This window comes from Arachis ipaensis, chromosome B9 (genome assembly GCF_059453495.1).
Source record: "Arachis ipaensis isolate K30076 ecotype BB chromosome B9, ASM5945349v1, whole genome shotgun sequence".
In the NCBI taxonomy this organism is placed as follows: Eukaryota; Viridiplantae; Streptophyta; class Magnoliopsida; order Fabales; family Fabaceae; genus Arachis; species Arachis ipaensis.
The window spans coordinates 142,213,110-142,228,260 of record NC_142444.1 but is presented as its reverse complement, the minus strand read 5'-3'; the positions used below and the strand labels follow the sequence as shown (position 1 = coordinate 142,228,260).

The following is a 15,151-nucleotide window of genomic DNA, read 5'->3' as shown; positions in this document are numbered from 1 at the left end:
AGTTATATCAGTTTAATTTTCATATTTGTTTAACTTTGTGATCATGTACAGTAGTTAGAATAGAAACAGAAACAGTCAGAGCTGAAAATAGAACACCCTGGAGCAGAGACCTTACTGGCGTTGAACGCCAGACAAGGGGGCCAGAGTGGGCGTTCAACGCCCATGAGGAGCAACATTACTGGCATTGAATGCCAGCCAGGGAGCATGAATCTAGCATTGAACACTAATCAGAGAACATGAAGTTGGCGTTGAACGCCAGCCACAGGGCAGAGACTGGGCATTCAATGCCTGAACAGAGGTAGAGACCTGGTGTTGAACGCTAGGAAGGAGCACAGAGCTGGCATTGAACACCAGCCTGGATCAGGAGCTAGGCGTTCAACGCCCACAAGGGGCAGGGAACTTGAATTCCCTAGCCCCTCAGGATCAGTGGGTCCCACAGAATCTCCACTTATCCCACCTTCTTCTCTCTCTTACTTTCACTCTTCCCCACACACTCTTCCCCATAAAACCTTAACCCAATCACATCCGTATCTCTTCCCAAAACCATCATAACTCCCACCAACACCCACCCACTTCAAATTCAAAAATTTCCCACCCAATTTCCACCCATTAATTGGAACCCTAACCCATCCTACCCTTATAAATACCCCTTCTTCCTCCATCACTTCACCACACCTTTCATACACTAAAGCCCCACTTGGCCGAATTCTCCTTTCCCCCTTTCTCTAGCAATTCTCTTCTTCTTCTAATCTTTTCTTCTTATTTTGCTCAAGGACGAGCAAAGCTTTTAATTTTGATGTTGGAAAAGCCTTGCTTTTTGCTTTCCATTCACACTTATGGCACCCAAAGTCGGAGAATCCTATAGAAAGAGGAAAGGGAAAGCAGTTGCTTCCACCGCCAAACCTTGGAAGATGGAGAGATTCATCACCCAAAGCCCATCAAGACCACTTCTCTGAAGTAGTGGCAAAGAAGGGGTGATCCCTGAAGTCTCCTTTAGGCTAAAAAAGAATGAGTACTCGGAGATCTGATGAGAAATCTGGAGGAGATATTGGGAAGTCCTAACCAATCCTATTTCGAAAGTTGGAATCTTGATGGTGCAAGAGTTCTATGATAATACATGGGTCACTAAAAATCATGACACTAGTGTGAACCCACATTCCAAAAATTCGAGCACCATGGTCCGAGGGCGACCCTTGGATTTCAGCCCAGAAAGTGTAAGTTTGGCGCTGCATTTGCCAATAATGTAAGGAGACCCACATCCTTACACTAGGAAAGTCAATTTTGATCAAAGGCTAGACCAAGTCCTTTCAGACATTTGTGTGGAAGGAGCTCAATAGAAGAGGGATACTCTAGGCAAGCCTATCCAACTGAGAAGGCTTGACCTCAAGCCTGTAGCTAGAGGATGGTTGGAATTTATCTAAAGCTCTATCATCCCTACTAGCAATTGGTCAAAAGTGACCATTGATAGAGCCATCATGATTCATCGCATCATAATTAGAAGTGAGGTGGAGGTACATGAGGTAATACCTCAAGAGTTGTACAAAAAGGCTAAAAAGCCTTCCACCTTAGCAAGGTTGGCTTTTCCCCACATTATATGTCATCTATGCAATTCAGCTGGAATTGTCATAGAAGGAGATATTCCCATTGAGGAAAACAATCCCATCACTAAAAGAAGGATGGTTCAACCAAGAGAGCCTACACATGTACCTCAACAAGAGCGTGAGGAGCTGCCTCAACAAGAAATCCCTGAGATGCCTTAAGGGATGCATTTTCCTCCCTAAGGCTACTGGGACCAATTGCACACTTCTCTAGAAGAATTAAGCTCCAACATGGACCAACTGAGGATAGGACATCAAGAGCACTCGACCATCCTCTATAAAATAAGAGAAGACCAAAGGGTCATGAGAGAAGATCAAAGAGCCATGAGGGAAGAGCAACAAAGGCAGGGCATGACATAGAAGAAATCAAGCAGTCCATTAGATCCTCCAGAAGGAGTAGTAGCCGCCATCACTAAGGTGGATTCGTTCCCTTAATCCCCTGTTGCCTATGTTATTTTTCTGTTTTCCATGTATTTTGTCTTATTGTCTGTTTCTAGTGCATGATCATCTTTATGTCTTAAAGTTATGAAATATTCCATGCATCTTTCACCTTGTTTAAAAGAAAAATTTTATTTGAAAAAGAAAAGTAAGATGCATGAATTTCGAGTTATATATTAAGAATAGTTCAATTATTTGATGTGGTGGCATTGCTTTTGCTTTCTGAATGCATGAATGAATAGTGCATATTTGATGTTGGAGTTAAGAATGTTGGCTCTTGAAAGAATAAGGATAAAAGTGAAGTATTATTGGTAATCTGAAAAATCCAAAAATTGATTCTTGAAGTAAGAAAAAGTAGCAAAAAGCAATAAAAGAAAAAAATATTCATATGCGAAAAAAAAGAAATAAAAAGAAGAAAAAGCCAATAGCTCTTTAAATCAAAAAGCAAGAGCAAGGATCCAAGGCTTTGAGCATCAATAGTTAGGAGGGCCTAAAAGAAACACAATCTTGGCCTAAACAGTTCAAGTGAGCTGCTTCCCTAACTATATGCTTGTGGTGCGAAGGTGTCAAGTGAAAAGCTTGAGACTGAGCAGTTAAGGTCGTGATCCAAAGCAGAAGAGTGTGCTTAAGAACTCTGGACACCACTAGCTGGGGATTCTAACAAAGCTGAATTACAATCCTAAGGGGTTCACCCAGTTAAGTGTCTGTGGCATTTATGTATCTGGTGGTAATACTGGAAAACAAAGCGCTTAGGGTCACGGCCAAGACTCAAAAGAAGCTGTGTTCAAGAATAAAAAAGAACTAAACTAGGAGAATCAATAGTATCATCTGGATTCTAAGTTCTTAAAGATGCCAATTATTCTGAGCCTCAATAGAAAGTGAGATGCCAAAACTATTCAGAAGGAAAAAGCTGCTAGTCCCGCTCATCTAATTGAAACTGAGCTTCATTGAGAACTCTGACATTCATTGTATCCTTCTCTTATTTTTAATCCTACTTTGTTTTTGGTTGCTTAGGGACAAGCAACAGTTTAAGTTTTGTGTTCTGATGAGCGGATATTTTATACGCTTTTTGGCATCATTTTCATATAGTTTTCATTATGTTTTGTTTGAGTTTCATTCTATTTTCATAGGTTTTAGTTCAAAATTCATACTTTTGGATTCTACTTTGAGTTCTTTTTTTATTTATGATGATTTCAGGTATTTTCTTACTGAAATTAGGGAGTTTTGACAAAGTCTGATTCTGAGACAGAGAAAGGACTGCAGATGCTGTTAGGATCTGACCTCCATGCACTCGAAGGAGCATTTCTATAGCTACAGAAGTCCAAATGGTGCGCTTTTAACGGCTATGAAAAGCTAACATCCAGGACTTTCTAGAAATATATAATAGTTTATACTTTGCTTTGTAAATGAAGGCCCAAAACCGGCATTCAACTCCAGCCACCATCCCCATTCCTGGCGTCCAACGCCCAAGAGGGGGTAGCTGGCGTCCAACGCCCAAAAGGGAGTCCCAAGCCAGCGTTCAACGCCCCTAAGAGGTACTAGCTCGTAGAGACACTCCAAGCTCAGTCCAAACACTCACCAAGTGGGCCCGAAAAAAGGATTTTCACACTACAAGACTAGCTTATCTTATTTTCTATAATTCTTAGTTATCAGATTAGTATATATAGGAAGAAATCACCCTTGTTTAAAAAACTTTTGATCTTTTTCTTCCCCCACTTTATTTTCGAACATCACATTGTACAGTATGAGTCACTAACCTCCTAAGGTTAAGGTTAGGAGCTTTGCTGATTCTTATGAATTAATAATATCACTATTCTACTTCAATCTATGCTTGATTCTATTCTAAGATGTATCTTCATTCTTCATCCTAACGAATTGGGAGTGTAACTTGACCGTCATCCCTATTCACATGGGTTCTTGCGAGTCCTTGACGGGATAATAATAAACCACAAGCTTGATTATGCATCTCTTAGACGGCTAATCTATGGCTTCGTTGGGGACTTCTCGAGACATCAGTTCAGTCATGATGCGGGGCGATTTGGGCCTTTGTGGCATAGGCTAGAATCCAAGGAGCAGCATTCTCTGATCCAGAAGATTCGACCTTGTCTGTGGTACTTTGAGTAGGATCACCAAGGGCATGGACTGCTAGAGCTTCACCCTCATTCAAATTGGATGACCGCTAACCTGGCGTTTGATCTGAAGCAGAGGAGATTAATGACCGCTGACCCGACGTCAATCATTTACAGCCTGCCATGGAATGAATCAAGCAGAAGTTGGAGTAGATGGTGAGAAAAGTTGATCCAGAAGGAAGAAGCATCTCTGAAGCCTCAACCAATCTCATACCATTGACTTCACACTTATCCAGTAACGTTTTATTTATTTATCTGTTTTATGCGTTTTCTCGTGACAACTATATTTTCTATCCGCCTGACTAAGATCTGTAAGATAACCACTGCTTGCTCAAACCAACAATCTCGGTGGGATCGACCCTCACTCACTTGAGGTATTACTTGGACGACCCGGTATACTTGCCGGTCTATCTGTGCGGAACGTGTGGAGTCAGTTTTGTGCACCAATGTCTGAAACTCTGTTTAAATGCACCTGTTTCTGTTCTAATCACTCTACATGATCCAAATACACATAAAACACAGGAAAAATAGTAGAAACTAAAAAAACTAATTAAGTTAAAAATAAAAAAATCAAAATAAAAATCAAACTTAAGGATACAAAAATATCGGGTTACCTCCCGACAAGCGCTTCTTTACTGCCACTAGCTTGACGGTCAGCTCCTCTATGGAGGAGGATCATAGGGGCTCATCTTTTTACCCCTCACTATAAACTTCTTTCCTATGCTCTCATGGATCGACTCTATATGCTCAAGAGATAGGATCCTGTTCACTGTATGAGGCAGGATTGGGCATGCAGTGAATACCACCTTCATTCCTGGGGAGAAGTCTTCAGTAGGAATCTTTTTATTTCTCCATCCTCTAGGTACTTTCTTCTTTTTGAGAACCTCCTCTTGGTGGATGATGCATTCCCGACACCAAACTTAGGTTTGATATCAGAGGGAATTTCGTTGATTGTCACCAAAGGAGGTTTGAGCTGCAGATTCTGTTCTGCATCATCAGGGGGTTCTTGAAGGTTTGGATTAATAAGCTCAGTCTGCATGCACCTCTCTTCTACACCAGATGAGTGCATATTTTTGAAGACATGAAACACCAGTTGCTCATTATGCACTCTAAGCACTAATTCACTTTTTTCCACATCAATTAGAGCTCTCCCAGTGGCTAGGAATGGTCTTCCTAGGATTATAGAGGCTTTTTCATCTTCCCCCATGTCAAAAATCACAAAATCTGCTGGGAGGAAGAACTTACCCACCTTGACCAAAATGTTCTCCACTATTCCATGTGCATGCTTCAAAGATTTGTCTGCCATTTGTAATGCTATCCTTGTTGGTTGTTCCTCTTTGATTTGTAGCTCCTTCGTCACAGACAAGGGCATTAAATTGATGCTTGCTCCCAGATCACATAAGGATTTCTCAAAGGTAGTGCTCCCAATAGTACATGGAATTTGAAAGCTCCCTGGATCGGGCATCTTCCTTAGCAAGTTATCCTGAATTATGGCACTACATTCCTTGGTCAGGACCACTATCTCATCTCCCTTTAAAGGCTTCTTCTTGGATAACAACTCCTTCATGAACTTGACATAGAGAGGCATTTGCTCCAAAACTTCAGCAAAAAGAATATTAATTTGTAACTTCCTGAAAACTTCCAGGAACTTTGAAAACTGCTTGTCCTTGGTCTCCTTTTGAAGTCTCTGAGGATATGGCATCTTAGGCTTGTACTCAGAAGCTTTAGGCATTGTCAGATGTGTGTCAATAGTGATTGGAAAAGGATTGTCTGCACGCCTAGGTGGGGCGTGTTCAACCTCCTCCTTTTTCTCCTCCGGAACTTTTTTTTCAACTGGCTCCTCAGTAACTTGTGCTTCCATACTTGCCATTTGTCCACTTATCACGGTGACGGCCTTGCACTCCTCTCTTGGATTTGGAATTGTGTTACCAGAAAGGCTATTAGTGGTCTTCTGATCAATTTCATTAACTTTTGTGGCTAATTGACCCATCTGAACCTCCAAGTTCTTGATTGATGCTCTGGTTTTCTGTATAAAGCTTATTACCAGAGATTCTAAATCAGTAGTCTTCTGAGACTGAGGAGTTGCTTGCTGAGATGACTGAAACTGGTGGTTATTAAAATTATTCGAATGGAAAATACTCTGAGAATTGTTGAAATTCTATGACCTCTGAGGTTGCTCTCTCTACCCAAGATTTGGGTGATTTCTCCATCCCGAATTAAAGGTCTTGGCATATGGGTCATTATTGGGATTTCTAGGAGTATTTCCCATATAGTTGACCTATTCAGGAGGAAATTGAGTATCATAATTCTCACCTGGATTAAATCCACCATTCATGTCATATGAAGCCTCTTGAGGAGCATTATGAGCATTGACAGCTAAAACTTGCATCCCACTCAAGTGTTGAGTAAGCATACTAATCTGTTAAGACATAACCTTGTTTTGAGCAAGAATAGCATCTGAGGTCTCCACTTCCAAAACTCCTTTCTTCTGAGGAGCCCCAGAGTTCACAATATTCCTATCAGAAGAGTAAAGATATTAGTTGTTAGCAACCAACTCAATAAGCTCAGCAGTCTCTTCAGGCGTTTTCTTCATGTGTAATGAACCACCTACAGAGTTGTCTAAACAGATTTTGACCATTTCACAGAGGCCCTCATAAAAGATCTCTAGCTTAGTCTACTCAGAAAACATGTTAGGAGGGCATTTCCTGGTCATCAGCTTGTACCTCTTCTAGGCTTCATAGAGGTTCTCACCTTCTTTCTGCCTGAAGGTCTAAACATCCACCTTTAGCTTAGTTAGCTTCTCTGGTGGGAAGAATTTGGACAATAATCCAGTGACTACCTTATTCCAAGTGTCCAGGATCTCCTTGGGCTGAGAATCTAAAGACAGCTTTGCTCTGTCCCTCACAGCAAATGGAAAGAGCATGAGCTTGTAAACCTCAGGATTCACTCTATTTATTTTCACAATGTCCCAAATTTGCAGGAAGTTAGAGATGAATTGGTTTAGATCTTCCTGCGGGAATCCATGATACTGACAGTTTCGCTGCACCAGAGTGACAAACTGAGGTTTCAGCTCAAAGTTGTTTGCAGCTATAGGAGGCACCACAATACTGTTCCCATAGAAATTTGGATTGGGAGCAGTGTATGAACCAAGCCCTTCTAGGTTATTCATTCTCATTATAATTTACCACATTGGCATTAACAACATGATTAGGATCCATAATGGACTCTGCAGCTTCCTTTTCAAAGGTCTCACTGAGATTTTCACTAGCTTTGTAAAGCCTAGCTTGTTGTAAGCTGATGACCGGAATTTACACAACATAAATTCCTCCGGCAAGTATACCGGATCGCCAAGTAATAACTCACTGTTGAGTGAGGTCGATCCCACAGGGATTGATGGATTAAGCAACTTTAGTTAAATGGTATCTCTAGTCAAACTAATAATTGATGATTTTGGGTGATTAACTCAACAGAAAAGTAAATAGCATAGAAAGTAAAAGTGATGAATCTAAATGACTGAATAAAAAAGGGTTGAAAGTAAATTGCAAAATAGTAAAGAACTGAAACTTAAATGGAAAGAAAGTAAAGACAAGAATGTAAAGGACAAGGAAATGTAAATTGCATGAAAGTAAAAAGGATTATGGGTAATGGGAATTAAAAGAAACTAGAAAGGTAGAAGAATTAAAGTGAGGAAATATAATGGGTAAGATTCATTAGGGATCGGAGATATTATGATCCTTCATGAATCAATGGGTCTCAACTTCATTCTCAATCATATGAAGTGGATCTATGGCGGATTGTAAATAATTGAATTCCAATCCCTTGGTAACTCAATTTCTCTTAACACAATCAATTGCCAATCTCTTAATCTAATTGTTCATGAGAAGAGGTTAAGCTCAAATTTCTAATCCATAAGCCACACAACTCTTAGGATCTCAATTCAAAGAGGTTATATGTCACGTACCAACTAAAAATGTGTTGATCAAAAGAGTTATGAGGGAGAAGCTTCAAACTGAATTCTATGATCCCTTTCTCAAGGCTCACATAGAGATTCAATTAGATCCAAACCCCCTCTCGGTAGTGAATGGATCTATAAAGCACAAAAGCTTTCCCTTAGCTACAACAAGCGGATTGAGAAGAAGAAGAATTGCATAAATTCATTAGAATTATAATAGAGCTCCTCCCCCTAATGAGTGGGGATTTAGTTGATGATTGCTCTCAAGAAACTTGAAAGAAATAAAAAATGTGATGAGCGGATATTTTATACGCTTTTTGGCATCATTTTCATATAGTTTTTGGTATGTTTGTTTAAGTTTTATTAAGTTTTTATAGGTTTTAGTGCAAAATTCACATTTTTTTATTCTACTTTGAGTTTGTGTCTTTTTATAAAATTTCAAGTATTTTTTGGCTGAAATTGAGGAGCTGGAGCAAAAGTCTGATTCAGAAACAGAGAAAGTACTGCAGATGCTGTCCAAATCTAACCTCCTTGCAGTTGAAAGAGATTTTATGGAGCTAAAAAATTCCAAATGGAGCGTTCTCAATGGCTATGGAAAGCTAACATCCAGAGCTTTCTAGCAACGTATAATAGTCCATACTTTACTTCAGAATTGAAGGCCCAAAACTAGCGTTCAACGCCAGCCTCCTGCCCTATTCTGGCGTGGAGAAGAGACCAGCGTCCAACACCCATAAAGGACCCTCTAGCCAGTGTTCAACGCCCTAGAGGCCTCCTAACACATGGATATCAATCAAGCTCAGCCCAAACACTCACCAAGTAGGCCCCAGAAGTGGATTTTAGCACTAAAAGACTATTTTACCCTTCCTATGTAATCATTAGTCATTAGCTTAGTATTTATTTGAGAACTTTTACAGACTCAAGGGTGGACCTATCATATTTTCGTTTATCATTTTATTTTCTATCAGTATGAGTTTCTAAACCTCTCTGGTTGAGGGGAGGAGCTCTGTTGAGTTTTATGAAGTAATAAAGTACTACTGTTCTATCTCAATACGTGTTTGTTTCTCTATTCTAAGATGTATATCCATTTTTCATCATTATAAATGCATTGAACCGGCACAAGGTTATCTCATTCTACATGGGTTCAGAGTGAGTCTTTCATCGGACAATGATGAACCACTAGCTTTGTCATACATCTCTTAGACGACTAATCCACGACTTCGTTGGGGACTTTGATAAACCACTATTTTATGGTTTATATTGTGTTTAATTATGTGGTTTTATCATGATCTTTACCCACTTATTCATTAAATAAGCATGCATTTATAATTCCTTCCTAAAGTTATTGCATGATTGAAAACTGGCTTCCTAGAGACTTTTAATTATGTATTTTATTTCTCCTTTATTCCATTCGATGCCGTGATCTGTGTGTTAAGTGTTTCAGGCTTTATAGGGCATGAATGAGTTAGAGATTGGAAAGGAAGCTTGCAAAAAATGGAAGGAACACAAGAAATTGAGGAGATGACCAGCGAGAAGCGACGCGGCCGCATGGATGACGCGACAGCGCGGAAGAGAGGAAATCGCAATGACACGGCCGCATAAATGACGTGGCCGCGCGAATTAGAAACTGCACAAGTGACGCGGAGGCGTGGACGACGCGCCCGCGTGGCAAAGCGAAACGCCGAATGACGCGTCCGCCTGAATGACACGTCCGCGTGACATGCGCGATCTGCATAATCTGCAGAATCGCTGGGGGCGATTTCGGGCCTTATTTTGACCCAGTTCTCGGCCCAGAAAAGCAGACTAGAGCTAGAGAACATGCAGAAACCGAAAACAACATTCATTCCGCATAGTTTTGGTTTTTAGATCTAGTTTTCCTCTCCTCTAGGTTTTCTCTCTACACATTCATAGTTTTTAGGATTTGTTATTTTCATTGTTTTTGCATTGGGATATTGAGAAGAGTTAGTGCCTCATCAAGACTTCGACATTCTAGTTCGTTCTCTTTACTTGTCTCGTACTCTTCCATGTTCCTTAATTTACTTAATTTTACTATTGGATTATTTTAGCATTTATTAATACAAGAATTACTTTTATTTTTAATTAATCTTTTGATCATTATTTATCATGTCTTTCTTTAATTCCCTTTCTTATGTTATGAATTTTACATTTACAATGAGCGAGTAGTTTCCTAACTTGATGGGGAGTTGATTGAAAGGAACCCTTGAGTTGGAATTCTCAAGAGAAAGATTGTAATTGGGTTTATTGTTGGATTGCTCTCTAGTCACTAACACCAATGCTCTTAAGAGCGAATTGGAACTTGTGGATAGAAATAGCATTCCAACTTGTTTAACTTTCCCTTACTTAGTGAGGGACAACTAAACATAATAACCCTCAATTGTCAATTAATCTTGAGAGTACTCCAACAAGAATAGGGCTTCCAGCTAATCAACTCCCAGTCAAGGCTTTTATTTAAATTTATATAAATTCTCTAATTTAATTTTCTGCCATTCAACTTAAACCTTTTTGAAAACATCTGATTAATAAAATAGCACACTTTTCTGCAACTCGTTGGGAGACGACCTGGGACTCATACTCCCAGTATTTTAATTTTAATTTCTGTGACACCCTTCTAAATTGATAAGCGGATTTCTGGTTGGTTGAGAACTATACTTGCAACGCATATTTTATAATCATTCTTAACTCGCCAATTTTCGCCCACATCAATTTTTGGTGCCGTTGCCGGGGAGTTGCAATAGAGTGCTAAAGTTATTGATTGGATTTTATTTATTTGCATTTTATTTTATTTTACTACTATGAACTGCTTGTTTCTTTTGTTGGATGACGCGTTCGCTTCCTGACCCAAGCTTGCTAGTATTCGATCCTGAGATTGAAAGAACTATTTCACGAATAAGGCAAGCTCGGCGTCGGTTAGTCCTTTCTGAGGGCGGATCTGAAATGTCACTTGAGAAAGAAATCAGCCCCCGTTCTACTGATTTGGTTGTTTTACGTGCAGGTAACACGGCAGCAGCCAGGAAAGTTACTATCCAGGAGGCCGGAGCCCCCGATTTTACAATGTAACCATTTCAAGCGCATCACCCAGTGGTGGCTACAGACTTTGAAATAAAGACCGCACTGCTCAATTTGATGCCCAAGTTTCATGGCTTGCCTGCTCAAGAGCCTATCAAGCACCTGAGAGATTTTCAAGCAGCCTGTTCTACTGTCAGGCGTGATGGTGCAGATGAAACTTCAATTTTGCTGAAAGCTTTCCCGTTTTCTCTTAAGGGGAAGGCAAGAGAGTGATACTACACTCAACCAGCAGCAATTGTATCCAACTGGGATACACTTAGAAGAAAATTCTTGGAAAAGTTCTTTCTAGCTGAAGTTACTGATAAACTGAGGAAAGATATTTCCATGATTGTTCAGGATGATTCTGAAACTCTCTATGAGTACTGGGAGTGCTTCAATAATCTTCTGGAAGCTTGCCCCCACCATATGATTGACAAGATAGTGTTACTCGGTTATGTCACACAGGGCATGAGGCCCCAAGATAAGACCACATTGGAAAGTGCTAGCAATGGGTCTATGAAAAAGTACAAGACCACAGATGAGGCATGACAATTGATCAGTGACTTAGCTGAATCTACTAGGAATCGCAGGCAGAAACAAGGCCATTCAAAAGCCGTTGCAGAAGTATCCTCTAGCAGAGAGACTGCTGCTTTAACTCAGAGTATCTGTGAAATAACCAACTTGCTGAAGCAGATGCAATTGAATCAACAACAAGTTCAGCAAGCTCAACCTTCTCCACCATAGCAAAACCAACAGCTAGTCCCACAAAGAGTTTGCGGAATCTATGCTGATTACAGCCATTATACTGACGAATGTCCACAGCTCCAGCAGGAAGACAACACCGTGGCAGCCACTCATAACTTTTATGACCGCCCCAACCAAGGGTACAATCAAGGTGGCAACTACAGCCATGGATGGCAGGACAATTCTAACCAGAATTGGTGGGATAACAACAACAACAACAACAGAGGAGGCAGAGATAATCAGGGGAATCAGAGGTAGAATAACAACAACAACAGGCAGCAGAACCAGTACCAGCCTTACAGAGCACCTCACCTGAGGCAATCCCAAGGACCACAGAATACCCAACAGCAGACCTCTCAAATTACCTATCCTTCTTCTTCTGCTAATGATGACTGATGAGAGAACTTTTGCATGGTCTAGAAATTTGCGGATAAATCCTCGTTGCAAGTATAGTGTCTAAACCTTAAAAAGTCCTTTCATACAAACGTTTTGGTTGTCACAAGTAACAAACCCCTTTAAAATTGATAACCGAGTATTTAAACCTCGGGTCGTCTTCTCAAGGAATTGCAGGGAAGTATGTTCTTATTATTGGTTATGAGTTTGTAAATTGGGGTTTTGGAGTTTGGGCAATGGGCACAGGTATATTTAAATAACAAGTAAAAAAAATTAACAATAATAGAATCTCTTAGCAAGGTATAAAGAACTGGAAGTCCTATCCTGGTTATCCTTATCAATTGTAATGAGAATTGGATTTTTCTCCCACTTTGTTAACCTCTAACTATGAAGGTAAGTTAAGTGGATGAATTAATTTTTATTCCTCAGGTCCTAGTCTTTCCTTGGGAAAGGATAGAGTTATTGAAACTCAAATTAATTCTTGAAGAATTCCAATTTTTAGTCAACAATGAGTTTGATAACTCAAGTGTCTCCAATGACTCAACCAAAGCCAAAAGGGAAAAATTCAAATTATTTATATAATAAATAAAAGAAAGCAATCATAAATCTGAAATACCTCAATTAGCACTAATAAAGATATCAAATGTAACATGGAAGAGTTCATAAATTAAATTAGAAAAATAAATAAAAGGAACATTGAACCTGGGATTGAGAGGCACTCCTAAAACTAAGAGAAATCCAAAATCCTAATCCTAAGAGAGAGGAGAGAACCTCTCTCTCTCTAAAAACTATATCTAAATCCTATAATTGTGAATGTGAAAGCTTGTTATTATGAATGGATGCATTCTCCCACTTTATAGCCTCTAATCTGTGTTTTCTGGGCCGTAAACTGGGTCGAAAACAGCCCAGAAATCACTGGAGAAGAAATCTGCCACGCTGGTTTTTCGTCACTGCGACGCGGCCGCATGGAGCACACGGTCGCGTCACCTAGCGTCTAGGAAACTATAATATATTATATATCATATCGAAGCCCCGGACGTTAGCTTTCCAACGGAACTGAAACCGCATTGTTTGGACCTCTGTAGCTAAAGTTATAGCCGTTTGAGTGCGAAGAGGTCAGGCTGGACAACTTAGCAATTTCTCCAACTTCTTGTATTCCTTCCACTTTTTCATTCTTCCTTTCCATCCTCTGAGCCATTCCTGCCCTGTAATCTCTGAAATCACTTAACACACATATCAAGGCATCTAATGGTGATAAGGGGAAATTAATTTTTGGTAATTAAAAGGCTCGGGAAGCAAGTTTCCAATTATAGAATAAAATTAGGAAGGAAATATAAAACCATGCAAATAGTATGAATAAGTGGGTAAATAGTTGATAAAATCCACTCAATTGAGCACAAGATAAACCATAAAATAGTGGTTTATCAATGACTTACTACAATCAATTGATTGGAGATAGCAGACCATAGAAAATAACATTAATGCCACTCTGAATGGTCTGAATGCTACTTTACAAACTCTTGTCTCACATATTGGTTCAATGAATAACCCCAATAATCAACCTTTGAGCTCCAGTGGAATTCCATCTCAACCATTACCCAATCCCAAGGGTGGTATTAATGCCATCACCCTAAGGTCCGGAACCACACTGCAGGAGAGGAACCAGGAGGAGCCAAGCTCACCAGAACACGCCTCAGCTGAAGAGGTAGTGGAAATAGAAGATGTTGAAGAAGAAGAAGGCATACAAGACATAGCTGAAAAAGAAGAAGCTCGACCACAGGAGGAAGCATCAAAAGGCGCAGACACTGCAGAAGACACCACTCCTATTCCATTTCCACAACTAGCAAGGAAGCCCAGGAAGCAGCTGGAACCTGATCCCAAAATAGTAGAGATATTCAAAAAGGTTGAGGTAACTATTCCTCTATTTGATGTTATTCAACAGGTACCTAAGTATGCAAAGTTTCTAAAAGATTTATGTATACATAAAGACAAAATTAATGAATTAGAGACTATTCCTTTAGGAAGTTCCATATCTGCTTTAATGGGAGGTTTACCTGAAAAGTGTAGTGACCCAGGTCCTTGTATAGTTAATTGTACTATTGGTGGTGTGATAATTTCTGACTGCATGTGTGATTTAGGAGCATGTGTGAGTATAATGCCTTTGTCTATATATGATGTTTTGAGGCTCCCTTCCTTAAAAAGGTCGGCAGGTCGTTTTGTGTTAGCAGATGAAAGCATTATCACAGTGGCTGGAGTTGCTGAAGATGTATTAGTGGGCATTAAGGGGCTCACATTTCCCATTGATTTTTATATCCTGGAGATGCCCCAGAATGTCTCAGATAAGCCATCATCAATCCTACTCGGAAGACCATTCCTAAAGACCTCAAAGTTTAAATTAGATGCTTTCTCAGGAACATACTCTTTTGAAATAGATGCCCGAGTAGTGATCTTCAATCTGAATGGAGTTATGAAGCATCCTCCAAAGGATCATTCTATCCTCAAGTGTGACATTATAGATGAAACCGTGGCTGAAGTCCATCAGGAGGAATTTGAAGAGAAGCACACAGGACAAGGCCCAAGTGTGGGGACATTCTCAGAGGACAATGACAGTGCCCTACCACTGTTACCAGCTCCAGACAACCCAGAGCCTGAACATGATCAGAAGTTAGAATTAAAACCCCTTCCTCCACACCTCAAATATGCTTACCTTGAAGACGGGCAGAAGTTTCCGGTTATCATTGCAAGGGAACTCACTTCTCAATAGGAAGAGTAGCTATTTGGTGTGCTGAGGAGGCACAAGAAGGCAATTGGTTGGAGTTTGGCAGACATAGTAG

At 40.0% G+C, this 15,151-nt stretch overlaps 1 non-coding gene across 1 annotated transcript; it reads right to left on the bottom strand.

Moving 5' to 3' along the window:
- Positions 1-11,504: 11,504 nt before the first annotated feature.
- LOC148546608 (small nucleolar RNA R71) lies at positions 11,505-11,612 on the bottom strand. Its single transcript, XR_015901000.1, has one exon. It is a non-coding gene; the product is annotated as a small nucleolar RNA R71 (small nucleolar RNA).
- Positions 11,613-15,151: the final 3,539 nt, after the last annotated feature.